This window comes from Cylas formicarius, unplaced genomic scaffold (assembly GCF_029955315.1).
Source record: "Cylas formicarius isolate icCylForm1 unplaced genomic scaffold, icCylForm1.1 PGA_scaffold_10__41_contigs__length_53128322, whole genome shotgun sequence".
NCBI lineage: Eukaryota > Metazoa > Arthropoda > Insecta > Coleoptera > Brentidae > Cylas > Cylas formicarius.
In genome coordinates, this window is record NW_026844214.1 from 5,773,819 (window position 1) to 5,800,719 (window position 26,901).

At 33.9% G+C, this 26,901-nt stretch overlaps 1 long non-coding RNA gene across 1 annotated transcript in view; it reads left to right on the forward strand.

Moving 5' to 3' along the window:
- Positions 1-16,869, forward strand: part of LOC132708276 (uncharacterized) — a 68,591-nt gene extending 51,722 nt beyond the window's left edge. The window contains exons 2-3 of the long non-coding RNA XR_009619888.1: positions 15,105-15,352; positions 16,078-16,869. This is a non-coding gene — a long non-coding RNA (uncharacterized LOC132708276). The remainder of the gene's footprint in view (positions 1-15,104; positions 15,353-16,077) is intronic.
- The last annotated feature ends 10,032 nt before the right edge of the window (positions 16,870-26,901 follow it).

Sequence of the window (26,901 nt, forward strand, 5' to 3'; positions counted from 1 at the left end):
TAAATCCTTTAAATTCTTTGGAATTTATTACGTTTGCACACCAAAATTCAGCACTACTAGCGAGTGCTTAATAAACAAGTGAGATAAAAAAATCACAATTTAACAAATTAAAAATAATAACATTATCTGATTACTAAATTTAGTACCATCCAAAGCAAATATTTACTAGTTACCAATAAACCTATTCGTTCATCGTTCCGACCGGTTTTCCTATTATCTCTTCAACTGTGTATGTTAGACAGATAGAGATGTATTATTGGATATGTCATATAAACAACGGAATAACACAGTTTTAAAACGTTATTTTATTTATTTAACTTCTACAATTGATCATTAAGTAGTTTATTCAAAGAGACGGCAATTGGAAGAAAAATCATCCAAGGATTAAGAGGATTAAATTTTTAAGATCATATAAGCAAGAAAAAGCAGGTCCTAATCTTCAATTTTGTTTTGTTTATACTGATAAGACATGGATATTTTAAAATCGTACAATTGGTCTTGGCAAGATATTAATATAAAAACTGCAAAGACCACTAAAGGTCATGCGAACGGAATTTAAAATTTCTGTGGGAAACTTCAATGTCACTTTACTTGCTGACTAGTCCACTAGATTCTAATTGTAGCTTATAGCACGTAGTATTTAAATTATCTGATAACATTTTTCTGTATATTAATTTTTTGGTACACTTTTGCAAAAGAACACGCATACCTTCACTGACATGACCGTAAAATCCCGGAAATTTCCGAAGTGGCTCCGACTCGTGGGAAACGAGACTGAAGTAGTTAAGTAACGCTTCCCGCGCGCTAGATCGTTGTGTAATTAGGCATTTTAGAGACGGGAGTAGAAAATAGTATATTATGCAACAAGTGCGGTAAACGGCATTTGACTCACGAGTTTATTTGACACAAGCGGAGCGAGTAATTAAAAAACGAGTGACTTAAAAAGTTTTTCTACTTCCCAATGTAAAATACCTAATTACCCACCGATCTAGCATGCGGGAAGCGTCACTTTACCACGTCAGTTTCGTTTCCTACGAATCCGAGCCATTTCGGACATTTCCGGGATTTTACCTCACGGATTTGGGGGCGATCGGATGTTTTCGCAGACAATGTATTTGTGATGTTTTGCGAAAATTTACCCAAAAACTAACGGTCGTGGAAAAAGTATAGTATGCAACACGTTCGGTAAACTTTTTAACTCACTCGTTTATTAAAAACGCGCTCCGCTGCGCTGCGCTCGTGCCAAATAAACTCAAATGCCGTTTACCGCACTTGTTGCATAGTATACTATTGCCGAACGTGTTGCATGTGTTTTTCTACGACCGTTAATTTTTGGGTACATTTTCGCAAAACAACACGAATACATTCACTAACATGACCGTCAGAATTGACAAACCTCACAATTCAAGGCATGGGAAATATCTCAGAAAACATCCGATTGCTCCCAAATCCGTGAGGTAAAATCGCGGAAATGTCCGAAGTGGCTCGGTAAAGTGACGCTTCCCGCACGCTAGATCGGTGTGTAATTAGGCATCTTACAGACGGGAGTAGAACAAAGCATTTACACCGGGAAACTGAGCCAGGTATTGGATACGTGTAAATATGCTTTAAATAACGACAATGGTTATGAGTATGAAACAATTTGATGGCATTCTGATCGAACCGTACCCCACTAAAAGGATCTCGAATTTCCAGGATCTGCGCCAGCGCTCGTTACCCCGTCGTCTATGAAACGATAGAATAGGAATTCGTTCGAGCTTGTATCACGGACAACAAAATCATGGTGCATAAATTTTACATGCACTTAGCGCGGTTAGCACGTTATCCAACTTACGCTGACGAAACCAATCTGCCGTCGTTTGCAGCAGTTACTTAACGATCACCATCCCCTTCGGTAAATATTACTCAGCGTTCTGAACTCTCTTTACGAGCGGCGTCTTATTACATCACTAATGGTCGCCGTTGCCGACGCAGTCGAGCTTTTTTATTCGAGCCAGGAGCATTGCGCGCGGCAATAATTAGAAAATATTTCTCCCGGAAAGTCATTCGCCGAGCTTAGCAGGTGTTGCGGTTTCTGTTTATATCGAAGGTGGAAAAACTCGCTAAGGACGCTGTATTTTATCGACGTTTTGCGAGTGTATTATACGCTACCTTCGATTATTGAGGGATGCTTTTAATTATTGTGAACTTTTTCCGATAATCCAGTCAAAATAGACAAAAATAAGTTAAAACTTAGGCAAAATTCGCGTAGAACTGAAAATTGACAGAGAGGTTAAATATACCATTATCCCTGAAATGTCAAAACTCCCCCTCGATTCGACTTGTACAAAAAAATTTATTCAAGGTCAAACCTACAAAATTCCTTCTTTTGCATTTTCTCGAAAACGGTAAATTTTATCGTGAAAATAGCTCAGACAAAAGTTATGGATCATACAATTCTCTACAAAAATTGTTCAGGCACTTTTTTTTTACGACTCACCATTCGTGAGATAGATAGATAGATAGATAGATTCGTTTAATGACTACGTTTCGTACAAAAGGGACGTACAATTGTAGCAAGTCAGAAGTGATATTCAAGTGCAATAAAATCAAATTAATAAATAACATAAAAACACACATCTAATACAAACAAAATTATACAGTACTATACAGTTTTATACCAGTGACAATGTCAATGTATGCTCGCAGGGAGTAAAAACAATGACGTTGTAGGAATTCTTTAATAGTATGTTTAAATTTTCTATTGCTCATCTTTTTCACGGTACCTGGCAAAACATTATACAGTTTCAGGTTCAATGAGTTGTTCTCAGACTTCCTCAGTCTAAACCTAGGCCGTCTAAGGAGATCCCCCGAACGAGTTGAATAGGCATGGCAATCGGAATTAGCGCTAAAATTTCCTTTCGTTCTCTGTATCTCTAATAACTGGTAGTAGATATAGATGCAAGGAAGGGGCATCACTTTGAATTTTTTAAAATAAGGTTGACAATGGTCCCTATATCCTATATTAGCAACGACTCGAATGGCCCTTTTCTGCATTCTAAAAATCTCCACAGCAGCTGAGGAATCACCCCACAGTACCGTGCCATAGCATAAGTGTGAATGCAACAAAGAAAAATAGACCATAAGCAGAGTCCTTGTTCCTATCAGGCCTCTCAGTCGTCGAAGAACGAATATGTTGCTGGACAATCTATTTTTCAGGTCTGAGATATGTTGTTTCCAATTTAGACTATCATCGATCCTAATGCCAAGCAACTTGACGGACTGTCCACTATTTACCAAGCAATTGGAGGAGAACACAATACTCTGGGTCTTGTCTAAATTTAATTTAAGATAATTATTTTCGAACCAGACATTAGCCCTGTCCTCCAACATGCCAACCCTAACGGACAACTCCTCGATACTCTTAGCAGATGTAGTAAAGGATGTATCGTCGGCAAACATCACGCACTGATTGGGGGCCAAGAAATGATAAAGGTCATTTATGTAGATTGTAAATAGTAGCGGGCCCACGACGGAACCCTGGGGCACCCCGCTTACTACTGATTCAAGTGATGTCGGCCCTGCAAGTAGGACGCTATAAGATCTAAGGGCAGACCTCGTATACCATATCTGTATAGCTTTTTAATAAGAAGCGAATTAATATCGCGGTTTCCACTATTAGAAAATTCATATTTTACATAATATGCACTTAAATGCAGTCTATACACGTCATCAGACATTCATGATAAATAAAAATAAGAAACTATAGTTTTGCGTTACTTGCAAAATAAAACCTGTATAAATTGAACGATTATTTAAAAATAAACGCCTGTACTGTCGATGCCGGATTCCCTTTGTGTGTAACCTAAAATAACATCTGCTAGCTACGTCATTTTTCGAGTGTGGAAGGTCGTATACCTGTCTACTTTTGAAGGAAGTAAACGAGATAATTCAGTATATACTGTCGTTGCTGGGGAAGATGTTGATTTTTTTATACTACTGACTGCCCGGACTCAACATAAAAAAATTCTTTTGAAACCCGGGAAACCTCAACAATATATTCATCACAAAGTCTGACTACATATCCAAAATGTCGAGCTGATATTTTATTTTTACATGCAATTACTAATTGCGATACTACATCAGCATTTTTTAAAAGAGGTAAAACGTAATGATTCAATTGTTTGCGCAGACGTATTTACGCAGTTTGACTCTTCTCCACATGACATCGTTACAAATGGAATTCGTTTTGTTCTTGCATTGTATGGTGAAGTTATAGATCATATAATTTTCTACAAAAGTTGTTCAGCCGCTTTTTTTCTCACGACTCATCTTTCGTGAGATATCACGGTTTCAATTATTAGAAAATTTTACACACATTTCCGCACCATATTTGAGGTAATGTACTTGGCGCATTTTTTTTATAACGTGTTTTCCCTAGTAGATATACTCCGCGACCTATAGTAATGAACAAAATTTGATCACATCGTATCCTGTTGATTGAAAGTATGAGTTGTTTCCTTTTAAATGTTACTATAGATAATTGTCTACTTCTACATCAACAATTATTTATTTATCTTCATTTTCTTCTTCTTGCAGAATCTCTGTTCGCGGTTCTAAAAAAAGGGATGCATCAATTGTCTCTTCATTAGAATAATAAATAATTTCTTCCCTTGAACTTGATTCAATATTGGATCAAGTCTGGCCCTGACAATTAATGCATACTGGCAAACAAAATAATCCCACTTTTTGACAGTCATAATTCTTACTTAGAAGCCGTCTTGCAGATACAGAAAATAGTATTGAGCAGTTTTTTCTGGAGCAGGCGGGAGTAGAGTTTAAATAAGCTGCAAATAATTATATATGTTGATTTTCAACACCATTCTTCTGAGTTCAGCTTATTGCCTAGCCACACTCGAACTTGGCAATACACACGATACAAATGCGGACAGGCAGAAGCAGATGTTGAAGGTAGACAAGACAACTGTACTGTTTTATTGTTCCGTACAGATTTTACAAACTTCAAAGATCTATATTACAAAACGAATTCTATTTGTAACGACCTCGCGTGGAGAAGATTTAAACTTTGTAAATATTTCTGCGCAAAAAATTAAATCATTACGTTTTTCGAACATTGTAAATACTGCTGCTTTGTCTCTTTTAAAATATGCTGATGTAGTATGGCAACCAGTAATTGCATGTAAAAATAAAATATCAGCTTGACATTTTGGATTCCAGACTTTGTGATGGATGTACTGTTGATTGTACTTGAGCTTTCCCAGGTTTCAAGACCCTGGTCCAGACAGAATTTATTAGAAACCCATTTTAAAATTGTGTAACGTGAGCTGTATTCCCAAACTTTTCGAAAAGATAGTTGCTGAATATTTGAAGTCCATTTTCAGCTCAATAATAATTGAAGAGCAGTTTGGGTTTTTCCTTAACAAGCCCATAGAATTGAATCTGGTTACTTATGTTGACTATCTGTGTGTACATGCTGTCTAGACCCACTTTTCCAACGCATTCGACAGCGTCAATTATAGTGTATTGCTGAGTAAATTGAAATCAGCTTGTCTTCATAGAGCACTTGTCCAGTACATACCTATAGATAGATTTCTCTAATATCTAGTTGACAAGAAAAGTAATTTCTGCTGGGGTACCACAGGAACCCACCTGGGTTCCTTATTATTTTGATTATTTATTAACAACATCACTAAATGCACGAAAGACTTAAAACCATTTAAAAACGCACAAACGCAAACAGATTCTGAGCAAGGGCATAAGCGCAAATGTTAAAGTAACTAATTAACAATTATATGTTCCATAACCAAAAACATACATTTTAAAAGTACGTACAGGTATAGTCTGTCACAATCTTTATTGTGCTGGCTTTTGCCCGCAATTATGGAAGTTACCTGCCGACGGCAATAAAAGTCTAGTCCGGTAGGTATTAAAGTACAGAACAGTAGGGACGGACTCTCACAGGTTTTGGTAATAATATAATTTGTTTTGTTTATTTAGGTGGATATAATCTTATTAAATTATACTAAGGAAAAACAATACACATAATTACATTTTTATTCCAAATGTCTAAATCTAATTTTGCTATATTTATTTATTTATTTATTTCTAGATATATATATTTATGTTATTTTTTATAGAAATGTAATGGTTATCAATTGTTATAATATTCTGTACTTAATTTTTACAGCTATGTTATTAATTACATTTTTATCAAATTTATAACAATGGGAATTAAACTAGGAGTAACGTTTTCTGCTCTGACCTTTGATTTTACTGATATTGAGGAAGAGGTAAAACAGTATGCCCAGCCTATTCAGCTAAATTATCGCATACATACTGTATTTCACTTTTTACAAAACTTCTGGATTCCTCCTGCGTCGGTTTTTGCTGAGTCGAACTTGCTGACGTTTCGCCAATCATCCGGTCGGCCTCTTCAGAGCTTGACTGAATTACAGGCAAGAATTTTAGTCTTATCGAATAAAATTTTATGTCCGGTTTCGTGATTGTGTTCGGCAACAGCTGATGAGTTTATTTGTTTTAGTCGTAAGGCTCTTTCGTGTTCTTTAAGCCTAGTTGATATTTTTCGTCAGGTTTCTCCAACGTATTCTTTGCCGCACATGCATGGAGTTTTATCTTTGACGAACCGAAGATGAGATTTTTGGACAAGTGGTAAATCTGGTTTTGGCGTTATAATTCTTTAGATATTTTGAATGTAAGGAAGGACCACAATGGCAAGTGAAGGATTGATTTCGTCCTCATTGTTATTGGAAGTTTGTTTTGAAGTGTATTTTTTGTTCGAACGCTTAATATCTTTAATGTGGAAATTATTAGAGAGAAGAGCAGAGGTAAGATTTAAATTCTGGGTTCAGTGACTGGGGTTGAGATAGTTTTCCGACTCTGTAAACAAGAGAGTTGATAACCGATGATTGTTGGGCCGGATGGTGATGTGACCATGCATGTATCGGTCTGTGTGCGTAGGTTTTCGGTGAACACAATGACCCAATATTAGGTCTAATTTTCTATTGATAAGAATATCTAAGAATGGAAGGTTATTATTAGTTTCCAACTCAATGGTAAAAAGTATGTTAGGGTGTATAGAGTTTAAACGTCTAAAAAAATCTACTAGGGTTTCTTGACCATGCGGCCAAATAACAAAAGTATCATCGACGTAGCGTTTCCATAATTTTGATTTTAGATGAAAGGTGTCGAGAGCTTTCTTCTCAAAGGCTTCGATAAATATATTCGCGATGATTAGTGACAGTGGAGACCCTATAGCTGTTCCTGACGTTTGTTCAAAAATTTGAGAAAAATATGTTCCACACAAGCATTTTTCGATTAAGGTGAGAAGGTTTGGTTCCAGATTCTCGGATTTTAATATATCTGAAATGATGTTGGAAGTTTTAGGAACTTTGGTAAAGAGGGATTCTACTAGTCGAAGCTAACTAAAATATTTTGTGTATGTAATGATTTTTAATTGTTAAATAAAGTGGCACGAATTAAGTACGAAACTATCAATTTTCCCTGTAAGGGGTTTTAATAAGGAAGTTTTGCAAAATGTGGAAGTTTCTTTGAGAAAAAAATACTGTTTTTTAATTGCATATGAATTTAGGACTTCCAAAAGTTGCGCTTTTTTTGTAACTGAATTAAAACTGAATATCATTTTCTAACAAATATTCCTTGATGAAGCTGATGCTTTGCGTAGCAGACGGCTGTGGTAGCTTGCGTTATCCATGAAAATAACACCGTTGTTGGGAATATTTTTTAAAAGATTGTTTTAAAACCAAAGACAGCATGTATTATGGAGATGCGTTTTCCTTTATTTGAAGGTGCCTTAGTCTGACAGTTTTGACTGAATTCAACCAATCATTTGCATACAATGTCGTGTGTATGTTTCATCAAGCTAAATTATGGATCTCTTGTCTAATCTATATCTTTTAATTTCTTGAAGGTAATTAAATCTCCAAGTGCGTAATCTGTATGATTTCATTACTACTTGCCTTTTGTCTATTTTGCGATACTTAAATCCCATTCTACAAACAGCTGTATGGAGGGTAGAACGGCTTATATTTGCATTTTTTTTCATCTTCTTCTTTTTCATTGTCTATATAGTGAGTGTGAAAATCACTATACTCCTTTTCTTCAATTCTCCAGTATTAATATCGACGATATTTGTATACAGGTGTCTTTTACAGCTTCTTTTTGATTAAGTTCTCTACTGATTTGATACTGTTTTGCATCAAGGGGAAAATTATTGTGATATTCTCGTAAAATAACTTTTTCGAAACGCACAGCAAAGACGGTTATTCAACACTCAAGACAATTATCAGAGAGAAAGAAATATATTGGGCCTTCCCCTATCGTGTCACCCAAGTAAAATAAATTTGTTGTTAATGGCTTTACTCAATAACAATAGGTAATAACATTAACAAACTAACCAAAACTTCTGGATTTCTCCTCAGTTTTTGTTGAGGCGAACTTGCTAACGTTTTGCCAGTCGTCCTGTTGGCTTCTTCAGAGCTTGACTGAAACTATCTCGCATTTTACTCTAATTTTAAATTGTTTGAGAGGAGCAGAGCTAAATGGGGGGCATAAACGTCGTCTCGGATATTGAGGAGGGTTCGTCGAAAGCCAAGGACTAGTACTTTTCATAAACATAATCTGTAGAAAAATTCGAAGTCATTGACTACTTCATAGAGGTTAATTTTTATGTTTAAACTACATAGATAACACGATGGTAAAAATGTTGTAGGCAAAAATGTGAGTTTTGTAATTGGAAAATTGAAATCTTTTAACGAAATATTGACACAAAAGCCCCAGGTAATAATAACCTTATCAGTTGATAGAACCGACCCTAAACGAAATCAATTTTCTATTCGCTTTATAACGAAGCTACCAGATCGAAGAGGCAAAAACATCGCGTTCCTTCTTTTTCTCAAGTCTTTAAGTGAGGCAAACTTTAAAATTAACCCTCGAATAACTTGTTCATTTTGTTAGTTTTTAAGAACGCGAAACTTTTACTGTATCGCTTTAAATTTATTCAACCACGGAAGGCGTGCAAATTCGCCCGGTGTGTAATTTTTATAGGCCGCGCGCTCTCGCCGTTTTAATTTATGCGAAAACTTTCATGAGACACGACATTTGTTACCTTTATGTATGAGTTAAGGCGGCAGCAACCACGACCGGGAAGAAAATAATCATTATTTCCTACTTTAAACTTTGGGCTATAGTGTGGGTATATTTCTACTAACCAAACCAGACACAATCCGAATTTTTTCTACCATTCTGCGGGGGATTCTGTGGAAACCATTGCACATGACAGATTGTATAAGGTAGCACCACTACTAGAAGAGACTGAACAAACAGTTAAATACAAAAGTTGCTTGGATTAATTGGACTCTTCATTTACTATATTTTCATGTATACGGGGTGACTCGTTTCGCCATAGTCACTACGAACTTTTTTATTTCAAATGAAACACCCTATATATTAATTTTGATTTAGAGCAGAGGAATTCAATGATGTATAACAGCATGACTTTGAAGCCCAACGTTTCACAATTACTGACGTTGATCTTCTGATATTTAAACTGATTGATCCATCTTGATCAATCTTGTTTCAAATCGTGTTGCATTTTATAAATAAAAAATATCTTACGGATTTGCCATACTTTCCAAATAAATGTAATTCATTAATAAACCCTTAAAGTATATATAGCGAATGTTGAAACATCCTGTAGAATTTAAATAAAAATTTCAAACATGCAGCGAGAATTCTCCAATAGCCATGAATTCGGCAATAGTAGGCCTTAACAGCATTAATTATGCGTTAATGCTATTAATTATTTTTCTTTATTACCTTTCTCTTTTGTTAATAATATTTACCAGGGAAGAGACAATTCATATTAACGTGTTAGAAATTTCATCATAAGTTGCATTGAGGCAAACTTCAGCTAAAAAAACATTTTACTGAATCTACTGCAGTTTAGGATGGAGGGAAGCCTACATTATGTATTATCACGGAACATAATATATAATACATCTTTCCCCTTAAGAGTGATAAATCTAATCTTTGTACAGGTTTGACCACACGGCCAGACCTCGTTCTAGTTAACTCATTTTTGATAGTATTGAGCATAGATTCGGGATTGGACTTACAGTTTTGCGTATTTGTCGGCATAATTGGAGCACTAACAGTAGACTTACGAGTCTCTACAGATTCTGATAAATCAACTAGTTCAGTAATAACATCTTTTCGGTCTTCAAATTTGTTTTGAGATTCTTTGGCCAGGTTCCCAATGTTTCGAGACATGATTATAAACTGAGACACTCTGACCTGTGTCAAGTACAGATAATGGCTTTGCATTTCTATTAAAATAGACTTCATTTCTATTTAATCTATACTTTAGTTTTTGGTGGACGTTTTCGCAAAGTTCAGGTTTTTTGCCGAAATAGGCAACTTGGTCTTACAAATTCGACTAATCATTAGTTGAGAAGGGAATATTCAATAAATTTCAGGGGCGTATTACGATATTGAAGTAAAGCTTCAAATATATCTTTTTATTCTTCGCTGCTTTTTTTTACAATATTTTTTCCAATGGACACGGCTTTTTCTGCCAAAGCGTTTGACTGTGGGTAGTTTGGATTTCTTCATACAATTTTACAATTCCAGTCTTTAGCAAATTCTTTCTTAGATAAACTAGTAAATGATACATTGTCACAGATTAGTACACCAGGACTACCAAATTCAGCAAAAATGATTGATGACAAGCTCTAACCAATTAGAGTAAGCATCATAGACCACTAAAAATATGCTAGCTCCATAAGAAAAAATATTAGTACCTCTCCCAAGGTCTCCGAGGTAAATCATAAGGTTTAAGAGGCTGTTTGATATTTTTCCTTTCATACTTCTCGCATGAAATTTTCAATATCTTGGCACATTAAACATAATACATAATACACATTACAAAAAGAAAGGACATCGTCAGATAGTCAGTAAAGAAAAGCAGCTAGACATTGCACTCTGTTGAATCCTGCAGACGTTTCGCCAAGATCTCACTTGGCATCTTTAATGCTCGCGATCTGAAAACACTTGGAACTCTATCTCGTTAAGATTATTTAAACAGTTATCAGTACTACCTAGGTTTGTTCAATCCAGCCCTAGTCAAACTGAAGTCGTCTTGTGCATCGTAGAAAGAATTAAAATACCGCTTAAATATTGAGAACATGTCAAAATCTACAGTAAAGGTTTAACGGGTAATTTATTTATAGATTCAAATATTCGTTTGTAGTCAAATAATCCATCGATTCTTCTGTAGTGGGAGCACCAAATGGGCTACGATTTCTAAGACGCTCAGAGCTATGTTCTATTTCTATTCGTCGTTTACACGATGCAACATTCGTCTGATGAATGTTAATATTTGTTATTTGTAAGCAGGAGAATACTTATCCCTTCTTCTGAAAATTCTAAGAGAGGGTAAATATCATAATAAAAGAATAATTTAAGAGGGTGTAATATATATTTTTTTACCTCTAACCAAAACCATAGGGAGCTTGAATATTTTTTTAATTTCTTTAATACACTTGTTTGTGTATCGAAAACTCAAAACCCGATATTTAAGTTGCAATAAATAATTCAGGTTGCGATTGCGATTAAACGGCACTAAACGCACGGGCATGATCGTGATGTCACACCGCTGCTTGTCGATCCATACAAGTTATAGGTCTAGAATTACATTATTTACGTTTATTTTTGGCTCCTGTAACGGTGTGTTTGTATTTAATCTACGACAGTTTATATTTGTGCTTAATGTGCTTTACATGGTAATAATGGAAGCAACACAAAAACAATATTAAAAATCGCACCATCGTGTTTGAGTACAATCCGTAAAACGCCAGATAAACTTTTGATTCGTTTACCAGAAACAGGTGTCACTGTAGCCTTAACGGTGCAAACATTTTTAACTCTTCAAACTTGCACCCATTCTATTGCTGTCTCCACAAAAGACTAACATTAAAATTAAAACCTCCAAGACGAACGCGTTGTCATTCGCTAATGGCTTCTCTATGCTACCGTCCCGCTGGCGCGTAGTCTAACGAGCGGATTGACGTCACAACCGATCACAGCCAATGACAGCCCGTTTCAAAGAGGATTTAAATTTTACAATTTTTAATTGCTTATATTTGACTGTGCTTCTTTTAATGACATAAACTTACTTTTGTAATATTAAAATTTTGTTCAAGTTTCCTACGTGAAAAACTTTATTATTTCAATAAAATAAAACAAAGTGTGGTATTGCTTAGATTTGTTACATAGAACTACGAAATTTTTTTTGTGAACTGTGCTTCTTTTAATGGTATAAACCTACTTTTACAAACAATATATTTCAAATTAAAATTTTATTCATGTTCGTTACGTGAAAAACTTCTTTTTTCAATAAAATAAAACAAAGTGTCGTATACGAGTTGCCAATTAAAAATTCCTCCGTACGTTAATTAATTGAATAAAAAATTAAACCCCAGTGAGAAATTCATTATACGCGCAAACACTCCCGGAAAATCGTCACTGCTAATTACCGACCGAACTACGTACATTACTGCACCGCCATACTCTTTTATTTTTCGTCGCGCTTCTTTGTATGGAGCTTTGATTGCGAAACTTCTCACTCTTCACCTTTTCAAATGCGATTCAAAAGGAATTTTATAACATCCGCGCGCGCTTTGAATGCGCCACGTATTTCCTTACTCAGCTTTCAAATTTATTTGCTATTTTATTGGAGAACGGGATTAGCAGGTGGGATTAGAACCTATTTGAAAACTTATGAAACATGTATTTAGTGGTACTTGTAATAAATAAAGCATAGGTAAAAGGTGTTTTTCCTCTACCAATATTTTTCGAGTCTGTTCTTGTTCAACCCAGCTTATGAAATGGGTCCACAATTCCGAAAATATGTTGAACTGGTATCCCAATCGCTTGACTTTAGAGGAAAGTTTCCCATTATGGGATATGTTGCTAATATGAGGTATCCATCGTTAGTTGTAGGTCTTGTGACGTCAGTCATTAAATTAAAGAAAGCTATTGAACATTTTGGATTTGAGTAAAGCCGTATTTGGTGAATTGTATCTATCCCATACGACAATCAGGAAGACATCTCTTGGAAGTGTCAGGAGAAAGTACAATGAATAGAAACTTAGTGTGTATTTTTAAAATAAATAGAGTGTCATCTATGTTTTAAGAATCAATCAGTTTCCACTTAATAAGGAGGCCATGAACCAATCAGTTTTTCTGCCTCCAAATACCTGCGCAGCACACAACCTCTGCGATGGTCTAACCCAAAGCCTTGTTTTAAATATAAGAGTCTGATGCAGTTAGTCCAACGCAACGTCGAATTTTCTGGAGATTTTGTGATTTATTGGCGTGCTTCTGTTTTTATGTATTTCATTAGAAGGAAAGTTAGAATTAAAGGCCATGGGCAGGCCATTAGAGTTCTCCAAACGATACACCATTTTTACGACATAATCCGGTATTTAACCATGTTTTAAGAATCAATCAATTTTCAGTTAATAAGGAAGCCATGAATCAATCAGCCTTCGAATGCCTGCGCAGCACACCTAAACCGCCGCGATGGTCTAACCCAAAGCTTTGATTTAAATAGAAGAGTTCGATGCAGTTAGCCCAGCGCTACGTCGAGTTTTCTTTCGATTTTCTGATTTATTGGTGTGCTTCTGTTTTTGTGTATTTCATCCGAAGGAAAGTTAGAATTAAAGGTCAAAGAGTTCTCCAAACGATACACCGTTCTTACGATATAATCCGGTATTTCACTTTGTGAATTTTTATGAAGGTCTAACTGCAAGTCTACCTCGCTAGGGTTTCTCTTTGCAACCCCCAATAAACAGATTCGCGATTCCACAATGACGGTCCAGAACCGATACTACGTGCATAGAAATGCTGAAAGCAGACGGATTTGTGTAGAGTTTTATCGGTGAGATTCCTCGATTATTATTAGTCCATGCAGTGAAAAATCTATTCTTTATTATAAATATAAATGAAGTAGGAAATTTAGCTATAAAACAATATTAGAATATTTATAAAAAATAACTACATTAAAATAATTTGAATTTGACGGATGTTCATCATCAGCGATTATTACGTCATCGACCACAATCTTAACTTCTTCGTCGCTCGACATCGCACGTGACTACCAAAATTTAATAATGTTAGTATTTGGTAAGGAACAAATTGTAATAAGATGTATATGGTACTTCAATAAAAATGGCACACCAACCCCACAAATCAATCAATAGCAAACTGGGAAAACATCCATTATAAATCAATTAACTACATAAGATTTTGTATTGCTTTTCTAGGAAAATATTTTAGCGTCAATATGTTATGGAAATCAGTTTAAGTTTTCTAATGTTTTTATTATAGGAGATCAACCTATCGAATTGGCAAATTCAACTTGAAATCAAATAGGAACTATTTTATAAAGCTTTATAAAAAGCACACTAATATGAATTAATATAACAGTTTAATCAAAGAAAATTTCCCTACTCTTAAAATTCAACAGTCCGCACGGCACAGCCCTGGCTCGTGGTACACGTGCTGAAAAGAATGGTTAGCTCCGCTTTACAACAGGCTGGTCTTAAACTCATTCCGAATTCAAAACCATAAAAGGTTGTAAAAACGGTATATCGTTTGGAGAACTCTACCAGATATAACCATTGAAAAAGCTTATACAAGTAGAGGAAAAAGCTATTAACGAAAATTTAGTAAAAACATGTACCCAAAAAATGAATGGACTTACGGATGTAACACAAGAAATCCTCTATATTGTTTTTTCTTCTTACTTTTTGGTGACCATAAAGCATGGATGGAAATGCGGGTCACAGGTCTAGAGCTTTATAAGTTTAAAAATAAAACGATATGAAAATTATAAAAGCCACATTAAAAATTATATGGAATATTGGGGCTCGATTAAATTCTCTCACCTAAAATATGCTTCGATATTTAAGGGCACTTCAAAAGAAATTCATAATTATCTATTATAAGTCATGCTTGAAGTTTGTCATGAACAAATAATTGAGGAAATTAATATTTCTCCGCAGAACACCTTCCCATTCATTTTGCGAACCTTCGAGAGCCAATCATTAAGAAGAGGTTCTAAGCCAACACACAAGGAAAAACAGGGATGCATAAAATATAATAGAAACAATAAAACCCTATAGAAGTAAGAAAAGTTCCGTAACACAAATTAGTTTGGGGATGAACGGGTCTCCTGGTCCAAACGAAAATGAACCGGAAAACAGTATTTTCACTAGAACCGGACAATCATCTTCAGGAAAACCGTAAAGGAGTATGCCAAATATTTAAATACTTTCCTCGACGTTATTAACAGCTCTCTCTGAGGACTCCAAAAGAAATTTCTTAGGTTAAATTTTTCTGTATTTTTTGTACTGTACAAATTTGCAAATTGATGATTTCTAAGTATCGCATTATTAAGTAGACCTCTAGAAAATATGAGGTAGGCACAGAATTTTCCACCAATGGTGAAACATTAAATGGTACCCTATAATTGGCGACTTTTCTCCAAATTGACCGGCCTTTTTTTTAAATTGTTTTAAAAGTCATATGGTCCCGAAGGGGCATCTAAATATTTTTTAATTAAAATTTGTTTTAAAGTTTTCCTGTTTTTACAATCCGAATTTTAAAGCCAATAGCAAATTTTTAACAAAAAACCTTCACAACTCGCGTCAGTGCATCATAGTTTTGATATTTTTTTAATCGAATTCGGTACATGTTTTAGTTCTTGAACTTTCTGCAGTGAAATGTCGAGTCAAATGTAAAAATTTTCGTATACACAAAATTATTTCTTTTTCCAATGTCACCAACTCCCTCTTTTTGATATCCCTGGACCTGAGCACAAATCTTTTTAATATTTATTAAAATGTATACCATGCTAACACAAATAAAAAGTTGGGTGCCCTGTTTTTGTAAGAGAAAAAAAGTCGTTTTAATACAAATCCGGTCAAAAATAGCAGGTACAATCTCGGCAACAATATTTAATGTTATCCATTTTAGGTGCATAAACATGAGTATGCCCGTATATTACCTCTAAGAAGACCTGATAAGTCAGTCACTTTATAGAAAATGATTTTGAAGCAGCCCTCATGAATAGAGAAAAGAAATGGTTCCAGTTAGATGGATGACCTACATATTACACTTTGCCAGTTCGACGATGGCAGGATAACAATTTTCCAGATATGTCGTGCTCAAGACATTTTTTTCCTTGTATTGCGTGCTCTCCGGATTTTATCCCTTTGGATTTTTTACACCCATGGAGTGTAACTTTATTTTGAAAAAAGTGGCGATAATTTTGAACAATTTTTGTGAATTTATCTTACAAATTTTCTAATAAAATAAAATGTATCTCATGAATCGAGAAGCATTTTTGTTTTTCTGTTTTAAATGTTGATGTTGAAATAACATCCAATATTTTATTGATTTTTACGTGCTATTTTATATTACTTTATATTTTAATATTGTTTGCTTGGACTTTTAGTTATTGTTTTTAGTGGTCTTTGTTTTGTTTTGTTTTTTAAACAAAGTGTGTTATGAAAAATCTAAGAAGGCAAATAGTGTGTGTTAAATACATAATAAATAAATCATCCCAATAATGTCCGCCCATGTAATTGATGTAAATGTGTGAAATAATACCAGAGCAGTTAGAGAAAATGTGTTAATCATTTAAAGTTGAAAATAATTATAAAAAACTTGGGACAATTTAAAACCATTCATTATATCTTTAGATGAGAGTGATAGCAGAGACTCAAACTATTCTGGCGACAAAGTTTATTTAATATCTGTTTATTATCTATACAGGGTGTTCGGAATTGAGTTCAGAATTTTTCGTTCAATTTCCGAGCACCCTGTATAATTACAATTATACAGTAAGCAATACAATTTCCTTACTCCAATCTCGGATGGGTTTCATTTATTGATAAACACGTTAATAGCATTATTACAGTCATGAGCATTAATCGTATGCCGGACTATACATTTCAAACAAAACAAGAAAAGCGGAATAATATTGTCACGGTTAAAATTCGCAGAGAACAACCGAGAGAAGAATATTTTTATTTTTCAACTTGACTGTACGGCCGAGAGGCGGTTTGAAATGTTTCCGCCAAGTTCTTTGAAGTGATGCTTCATATCTGAAATAAAGCCGAAGCCGCAAAAATTATAATAAAAACAAGTCTCGCGAACTACTTCACGAAACTCAACCCAGGAAGTATTTATTTTTGGGTTTTATATGCAGGCCTTTGTCTGGCGCCTTATCATCGACCGTCTTAAAACTTAAGGATTAGCTTTTAACCGGATAAAATAAAACTTTTAAAAGCTCATGTTCCTAATAAAAAAAAACTCTTTTTCGAGATGAACTTCAATAGCAGCCGCCTGATCAAATGCAAATTGCGAATTAAGAAGCGGTTGAGGTTTTTTTCTCTAAAAAAGTGAATTCGTTTAATTCGTTTTATAACTGCAGCTTCAGGCAGTTTTAGTTGAAAAGTTGTGTGAAATGTCGATTTTTATTTCATAATCGGCAAAGCGTAGTGAATATAAAATGTCGTTTCTCCATTTACGTTTTATTGTCAATTTAGTTACGAACTTATCCTTATTGCTTACAATTCCTGTATCCATTCACAATGAAAACACCATACAAATACGCCTTAACCTAAAAAAATCAATGGTGGCATTCATCGGACGTAGCAAAGCGCACCCGATACGCAGCGGTAGCAATTGGGAACGTGTATGTGCTGTTGATTTTGAGATTTAGATTTTTTCGAAGGTAAAAAATGTTCATAGATATAAGAAAGTGACCAACTGGTAGAAATTAAGGAAAGACCCGGGCAAACTTTAAGAATGAAATATGGCCGAACAGGTCCGTACTTTGCTTAGAATTTAATTATTTGGGGTTTTGTTAGGAAAGATACTAAACAATATTTATTTATGTATGTATTTATGTTTAAATCTAAAATAAAATTAAAAATTTAAATAAATAACTGGTAAATTTTACTCCGTATTATATCTTGATCACTTTCATCTACACTCGAGAAAATGCCAGCATCGCTTCTTTTTTTCCTCGCTGAAATGTGGCCGTTTCTTCCAAAGATGCTTGCTTGCTGGCACCACGTTCATTGAGAGTCAAATAAACATTGTTTATAACTTTCTTAGTCTCAATAGAATAGTGATAGACTCGAACATATTTTGCATGTGTATTACAAACGAAACAAGAATGATTACTAATAAACTTAAACTAAGTAGTATACCAAACCAAAGAATATTAAACACAGGTGGGTATAAAATTACTATTACGGACTAAGTCTTCTCTTATTCTGGTCGATTACAGCAGAAGTTTGGATACTGTTGATACGGAAATTCTTTTTCAAAAGTTCTTTTTTTTTTGGTATTCAAGATGTCCACTATTGTTAGTATCTCTTACTTTGACAGAAGATCGCAACAGGTTATCTGCAACAATAGTAAATCTAGCACTTTTTTTTGACTCGGTGGGTACCTTTGCTCTTCTGAACATACGCATCTGACTTTCCTTCTGTTTTCAAACATTTATTTCTTAATAATTACGCTGACGATTCTCTGACCTTACTCTTTTCAGGCATATGTGTTTGTATTTGATGCAGCTATAAAGATTGACGAGAACCTAAATTTTCTATTCAGCTCATAACCTTAATACGAGAACATACGATTCACCAAACATGTCAAAAAATAGAACAGTGTCAACACAACTTTAGAAGATGTTATAAAATATCACAACAAAACAAAAGCTAGCGGCCCTGACAGCAAAACAGGAAACTTGAACGGACATGAACACACCCCTAAAGAAACCCAATCAGCAAGCCAAAAAGAAATCGAATACTTTTGGTCCGAGGTCTGCTCCATACCCAAAGGGCATAACAAGAGACCGTCTTGGATCACCAGCGTTAGAAATATTGTGGGAGAGTTGGGCCAAATGAGAGCGCAGCAAATCGTTAAGGAAGTCTTAAAGGAAGTAATAAATGGTAATCACAATTGGAAAACTAATCGGTTCAATAGCGTTTATCGGATACAGAAATTTCTCAAACATTTTTACATCATGAGAAAGAGAGTGATTCTCTTCATAACTATTGGTATAAAAAACTTACCTGCAAGCATGAACAAATATTGAGGAATTTAGACAGGTGGGTAGTAGATCCAGGTCAGATGCCTAAGTTTTTGACACGGTACAACCTATCTGCTTCCTAAAGGGAAGCCATTAAGAAACGCTAACTATATAAAAAAATATGACTGGGTTTATCACCACACATAACATACTTATAACCACGATATATGTAGAGGTATGTGGAAACAGAGCCCATCAGAATCAGACGAGGCATCTTCCACGCTGTCTCATTCCGCCAATTACTAAATGATCTTTCTAATACACTGATAATAGAGTCCAATTACAATCAGCGTCAGGAGAAAGCCACACCATCCCACATCTACTTCAAGCTATACGTATCAACGCCAAGTCAATTTTACAAATTGTGGAACAGTTTACATGGGATGTGCGAATGGAATTCGGAATAGATAGGACCTTAAACACCAAAGGGGAACAAGTCAAAGAACTGGGGGCACCTAGGAACCTAAATGCTCAATTCATGAATAGGCTGAGAAAAGTATTAAAGACCAAATTCAGTACTAGAAATATCATTAAAGTAATACGCAATGCCGACGGTTATAGACTCCCATGGAGTAATTAAATGGACTGCCTATATTTTCGATAGTTTTGGGTTTAAGGTTACAGTAGATCAGGATACAAGGGTCACTGCAACAATAGCGACCTGCATAGACAATATCCTGACTAATATTGATGAAACTTTATATAAGACAAATATTATTGATCCCCGTTTCTCCGACCATTATGGTCAACTGATTTCCATGAAAAAGGTAAAACAAATTTTCACTAGACAAATATCTAGAAGAAAAATTAATAGTACGGGAATCGAAAAAATTAAAAAATGTTTAAATGACATTTCATGGGAGAATTTCTACCTGTTAAATGATATTGCAGAAATGGCCTCTCTTTTAATAAACAAACTTTAGTTCAAAAAATATGAGAGCAGAAGGAAAACAGTTGATTGGTTTAATAATGATATAAAGCAAATGAGAAACAAGTTAACAGCGCAAAAAAAACCACTGATAAAACAAAAAAGCCAGAACATAAACTTATTTAAAAATCTTTTCTCAGCAATTACAAAAAAATAATCGTAAAACCAAAAAAAGAAGCGTTTGATAACTATATTAATATGAATTATGAATGAATTATGAACGAAATTGTTATAAAAAATGTGACCCTTCAAGCACTCTTTCACCCAGTGAATTTGATGAGTTTTTTTACCAATGTTGCTGCTGATATTCTGATCTCTTTAACTGAACCCTGAAGTACAGAGTGAGTACCTGAATAAAATCCCAAATGTAACTTCATCTTTCTTCTTGCACTGGATGGCAGAAGACGATGTTTTAGACTGTGTAATTGTTATCTAATGTTATGCACAATGATGATAGTGTTGAACGGATAACGGAACTTTGGTTCACCAGCAATAACCTTAAACTAAACACAGATAAGACACAAGGTTTTGTTTTCTCAACTAATAATAATCTACTGGAGAGCAAGAATGTAAGGCTCTTGGCAGTGACGCTTAACGATAGTTTAAATTGGGCCTTTTTCATTCTCATCTAACTTACGGCATAGTTCTCTGGGGTAATTTTGCCACAGCAGACCAGGCAATTAAACTCAACAAGAAAGTTGTTCCTTTGATTGCCGGTGCAGGTTATCTGGAGCACTGTCAACCAATTTTTACTTGTCTGTTTATTTATTATCAATTATTAGAAATGCACAAAAATATAGACAGCTTCAGTCAGAACTCCTCTTACCATGACTATTTTACTAGAAATAACAAGCTACTTCGTACTTCAAATTCACTAAACTTAAACTACCAGCTTACGTGAAAGTTCTAAGTAATAGAAAATTTTAAAAAAATATATCTTAACCTTTCTTAAATGGCTTTTACTCGGTCGGGGATTACATGGGTATTCCCGCTGTGATTGAAGTCAAATGCTGTGACCAAAATTTTGTGGATGTTCCTTCCTTTTATTTATTTATATAAACTTCTTGTTCTTTGTTATATACACTGCCATAATTATATCAACAAAACGTGGTCAGTAAACAAAATAAATAACTAAAAGTTCAGATTTTCACGAAATTATATATTTTCACATGACAATTGTTTCGACTATCAAAAATAAAAACAAAACTTCATAAAATAAATATTGATACGTGCAGATAAACGGAAGACAGTCATAGCTATCGATCTCGCAGAATATATTTCAAAAACCAATAATTTTCTTAAACCAAAACTTTTCCAACGTATCAAACACGATCCTAGCGAGTTATATCAAAGACAGAAAGTAAGAAAGGAAGTAATTACTAACTCCACACTATTTAGTGACAAAGAAAAGTATTTTTTAACAATTATGAATCCACAACCGCCGAAATTATATTCTTTAGTTAAATTACACAAGCAAGATATGCCCATTAGACCAGTCGTGTCTTATGTAACGGCGCCAGCAGTTAAACTCTCAACAAAATTAATAAATATTTTAAAGTTCCACGCAGATATTAAACGAAAATTTGCAATAAAAAATTCTTTTGAATTAATCAACAAAATTAAAGATGCTATTGTCTTTTGATGTACAAAACTTATTTTCCAGTATTAGTAGCAGTAGTGGATTTCACCCTCACTCGGAAACAGGTTAACCCATTGGTGAAAAAAGATTTATTAAATTGCTTAATAGTAGCCTTAGACCAAAATTATTTTGAATTTAATAGACAGATTTACATCTCTAAGGAAGGTTTGATTATGGGAAACCCACTTAGTCCTTTGTTAGCCGAGATTTTTATGGATAATTTGGAAAATATCATACTAGAACATCCTTTAAGTAAAAGTTTTCTATGGTGGTATAGATACGTGGATGATGCCTTTGCTTGCTTTGTGGGAACGGACAGACAATTGAATTCTTTTTTAAATTACATTAACTCATTACATAATCGTATAAAATTCACTATCGAGATTGAACATGATAACTCTATTAATTTTTTAGACTTAACTATTGCGAAAACACAAAACAAATTAGATTTTTCCATTTATCATAAACCTTCACACACGGACACAGTCATACGTAACAGCTCAAATCACCTTTATACACACCAAATGGCTGCATTTCACTCATTTATACACAGACTTCTTAATACGCAACTCTCAACAGAAAATTACAACAAAGAACTTAATATCATTAAACAAATTGCATTGAACAACGGGTACAATCCGTCCATTATAGATAAAATTATAAATAATAAACAAATCCAGACAACAGTAAACTTTATTTATCCGAAACCTAATGCAGAACACGAACAATTTAAAACAATAACATACATAGGAGAATAAATAAGAACTAAAAGTTGAGATTTTCACGAAATTATATATTTTGACATGACAATTGTTTCGACAACACCGTGTCTTTATCACATTTGATAAAGACACGGTGTTGTCGAAACAATTGTCATGTCAAAATATATAATTTCGTGAAAATCTCAACTTTTAGTTCTTATTTATTTTGATAAATGGATTTTCATCAAGTAAAAGCCTCCTCAGTTCAATACATAGGAGAACCCAGTGAAAAAGTTTCAAAACATTTGTCAAAATGTGGTTTAAAAATAGCTTTCAGAACTAACAACACAATAGGAAAATTTTTAGAAAACAGAATCTCAAAAATCAGGTGTCTACAGGTTGAAATGCGGATCTTGTCCTAAAATTTATATTGGACAGACAGGTAGATCCTTCAAGAAACGCATTAACGAACATAAAAGAGCTTTTAAAAACAATAGTCTGGATTCTAATTATGCTACACACTTACATACAGAAAAACATATTTTTGACGACAATTTGGATATTTTACATGGAGATTAACAAAACGAGACATTGAAATGTATTGCTTAACCATCAATTAGATTTAAATACCTCTCCTTTATTGAACTTAAATTCTCACAACAACATTGATTAAGGTTTTATTGTCTTTTTTCGGTATATATAGCAGCAGATAGTTTGTAAATATTACAGTTGATAAAGACACGGTGTTGTCGAAACAATTGCCATGTGAAAATATATAATTTCGTGAAAATCTGAACTTTTAGTTCTTATTTATTTTGTTAAATGGATTTCCATCAAGTAAAAGTCACCTCAGTTGTGGTCAATAAATTCTATTCTATTCTATTCTACTAAGACAGGTCAATACCCACAGATCGAGCCGTTTATAATAACAGATCAGACCTAGCTCTCCATGATAAGAGAAAACGGGAGACTCTCCTGATAGACGTAGCTAGTTCACACACCGAAAATATACTGACCACTATACAAAAAAAAAGTAAGAAAATATATAGACCTAAAATACCCCATAATCTGAAGCCGCACCTAGAATTTCTCAGGAAGCCCTAGTTTTGGTTAGTCTTTGGCGAATAGTGTCTTAAGATAAAGAGAATAATAACAATAATAATAATAATCAACACAAGATTTATAAATTAACAACGAAATAGCGAAAATATGATCCCGCATATTTACCCGAATGTAAATGTTATTAATTAAACCCGCTAATCAAATCATCCCCCGTGGGACGCTTCGCGTAGGCGACGTGACCGTGGACGGAAAATCGATGCTGACAACGTGCAATTTGTCCTAGAGGACCTGCAGGTGCAATGCCTCCAAGCACTCTGCCGGCGGTAGCCTGGGGGGACCACTTATGACACAGATTGGGTTGGAGAGAAGTAGATGAGCGGACGGACCCTCGAAAATGTGATTTTGCTTACGTGATAAGAAGAAATATTTCCAGGACGCTCCGCGCCCTCGCTCGTCAGACGAGTCCGATGAAAACGCTTTGTCAGGTCAATGGGATTATGAGGATGCGCCGTGATTCCGTTTTCTGTTTTATTTTTAGACTCGAATAGATGCAGTTTGATAACAAAATGTCAAATGCGGCGGTTTAAAACGCGGAACTCCTTTTAGTGCAGCGGCGTCGATTCAGTTTCTCGCCACAAAAAATTTAAACGATGAAAAATTGCGTACAGATCATAAGCATTGCGTGTATTACCTAATCGGTTCGATAGGGTTCATCGAATACAGAAATTTCTCAAACAATTTTACATCACGACAAACATTTATGGATTATCCGCGAATTAAAGAGATAAAGGTTTGTTAATGTTCTTGTGAGAATTTAAGTTCAATAAAGGAGAGGTATTTAAATCTAATCTCCATGGCTTCCAATAAATTTAATTTTCTAAAAGTTTCAAAACATTTGTCAAAATGTGGTTTAAAAATAGTTTTCAGAACTAACAACACAATAGGAAAATTTTTAAAAGACAATAAAACGAAATGTCCAAAATCTCAAAAATCAGGTGTCTACAGGTTGAAATGCGGATCTTGTCCTAAAATGTATATTGGACAAAGAGGTGGATCCTTCAAGAAACGCATTAACGAACATAAAAAAGCGTTTAAAACAATAGTCTAGGTTCTAATTATGCTACACACTTAAACACAGAAAAACACATTTTTGACGACAATTTTGATATTTTACATACAGCCACAAAAAGTAGGAAATTAAATTTATTGGAAGCCATGGAGATTAACAAAATGAGACATTCAAATGTATTGCTTAACGATCATTTAAATTTAAATACTTCTCCGTTATTGAAATTAAATTCTCACAACAACTTTAATTAAGGTTTTATTGTAATTTTTCGGTATATATAGTAGCAGGTAGTTTGTAAATATTATATTTGATAAAGACACAAACAAACCAAACAACTGTTATGTAAAAATATCTGAACTTTTAGTTATTATTTATTTTGAAAACTTACACCCCCAACAAGAAAACATATGCAACTGGATGACTCAAGAAACCAAAAACACAAAAAAATATTAGATAAGCAGATAAAACGCAAAATAGGAGTGGTTGAGCAATCAATGCAAAGAGGCGGATGAGCTGGAAAAATCGTTGGACTTTTTTAATATGTACAAAAAGATCAAAGAAATAACGGGTATTAATAATGTAAAACTACCAAGGTTACTAAAGCACACGTATGAAACCCTTATACTGGATATTCAACAGAACGAAGTAATTAGTGGAAAAGTGTTCAATAATGTAAAATATTTTGATGACACTGTACTGCTAACTGAAACTTATATCCAATTGAAAGCGTAAATTATCATGGCAACAGTTATGGTGTTCAAATTAATTTCACGAACACTAAAGTGATGATAATAAGTAAAACGTATAATAATGAAGGAGACCTAATAGTTAATAACACAATGTTAGAGCGGGTTTCCTGTTATAAATACCTGGGTAGAAAGAAATAAGAAATAAAATAGTAAGCACTCGTTCAACTTTTAATAAAAATGAAAAAGTTCTTCTGTAATCGGGATCTACATATTAGCCGGAGAATTCGTATGAAGCGTTGTTACGTATTTTCTACTCTCGCATATGGTGTAGCGGTAGAGGTTTGAAACGAAATAACACAAAGACCATCGAAGTAACATACGCTGAGATTCTCTAGGGAGTGTGAAATAATAACCAAAATCAAAAGGCGAAATGTTTAGTGTTTGGGGCACTCCATGTCCATTTATGTAAGCAAAAATTAAGGCTCATTTTTAATGAGAATGTTTTTTGTTCTATCGATGAATACTTTGATCGTAGTAATGCCGATCTCTCAGTGTCATATACTTTGTGTGGTTTTAAAGTTTGTATTTTAGTGTTCAATTGTATTTTTTTTACTTGTTGACATTATCCCATACATTTGCTAAAAGTTAATGGAAATAAACATTATCATTATCATGAAGGGGGAGAAGTATTCATTACTGAGAAATATTTGAGCAAGATATAGGATAGAAGAAGTGTAGATTGACGGAAGATATCCTGGCTACGGAATTTGAGGGAGTGATGTGTGATATTGATCCCCCAAACGATTTTTTAAAATTTTGATTTTAACAACACTTTTTTTATAATGAAAATTACAAGCACTCTTAATTAAAAAATGGATTAAAAATCAACCGTAAATTTATGAAGTTTTCAGCATCCACGGACAAATGTCCATACTTTAAGAATATATTACGACTTAAAATGATTTGTTTATTTTCGTATTATTAACTAACTTTTAAGTTAACAAATGAAAATTTAACTGATATCTTTATCCATTTAAGTTTATGATTTCGGAAGAAAATTTCACTGCTCGTCATTAGTTTAAACAAAATGAATTTATTTATGACATTGAAGGTTTTTTCAGTGATGATTTAAAATAATAACACAAAATATTATTATAAAACAAATTTTAGTATTATTTATTTTATTTTATTATAATTATTATTAATAAAATTTTATTTTTTTTAATAATGTTATAAAGAATACTATCATTTTTTTTATTATTTTTACCAAACAGCGTAAATTTAGAAAAAAAAAAAACTTTAAATTTTTAAAACTGTTATGGTCTATATTTATTTTTTCTAGGCAATTTAGTAAATTATTACGATTTTCATTTCTTTTTCGCCTATCCTAGTAAATACAAAATCATTTTAAAAGTCTCTCCTGTCTATTCGTGACACGTTTATACGCAAGCATGAAATAATTATTAAAAATAAAAGCTGAAGTGTTGTTAGGTTGTGTTTTTTAGTTAATATTTTAGTATTATAATTTTTAATTATAATAATAATATTTTCTGTGATTTAAAATGGGCCGAGTGAATTATGAAATTATCTGATTAAGAAATTA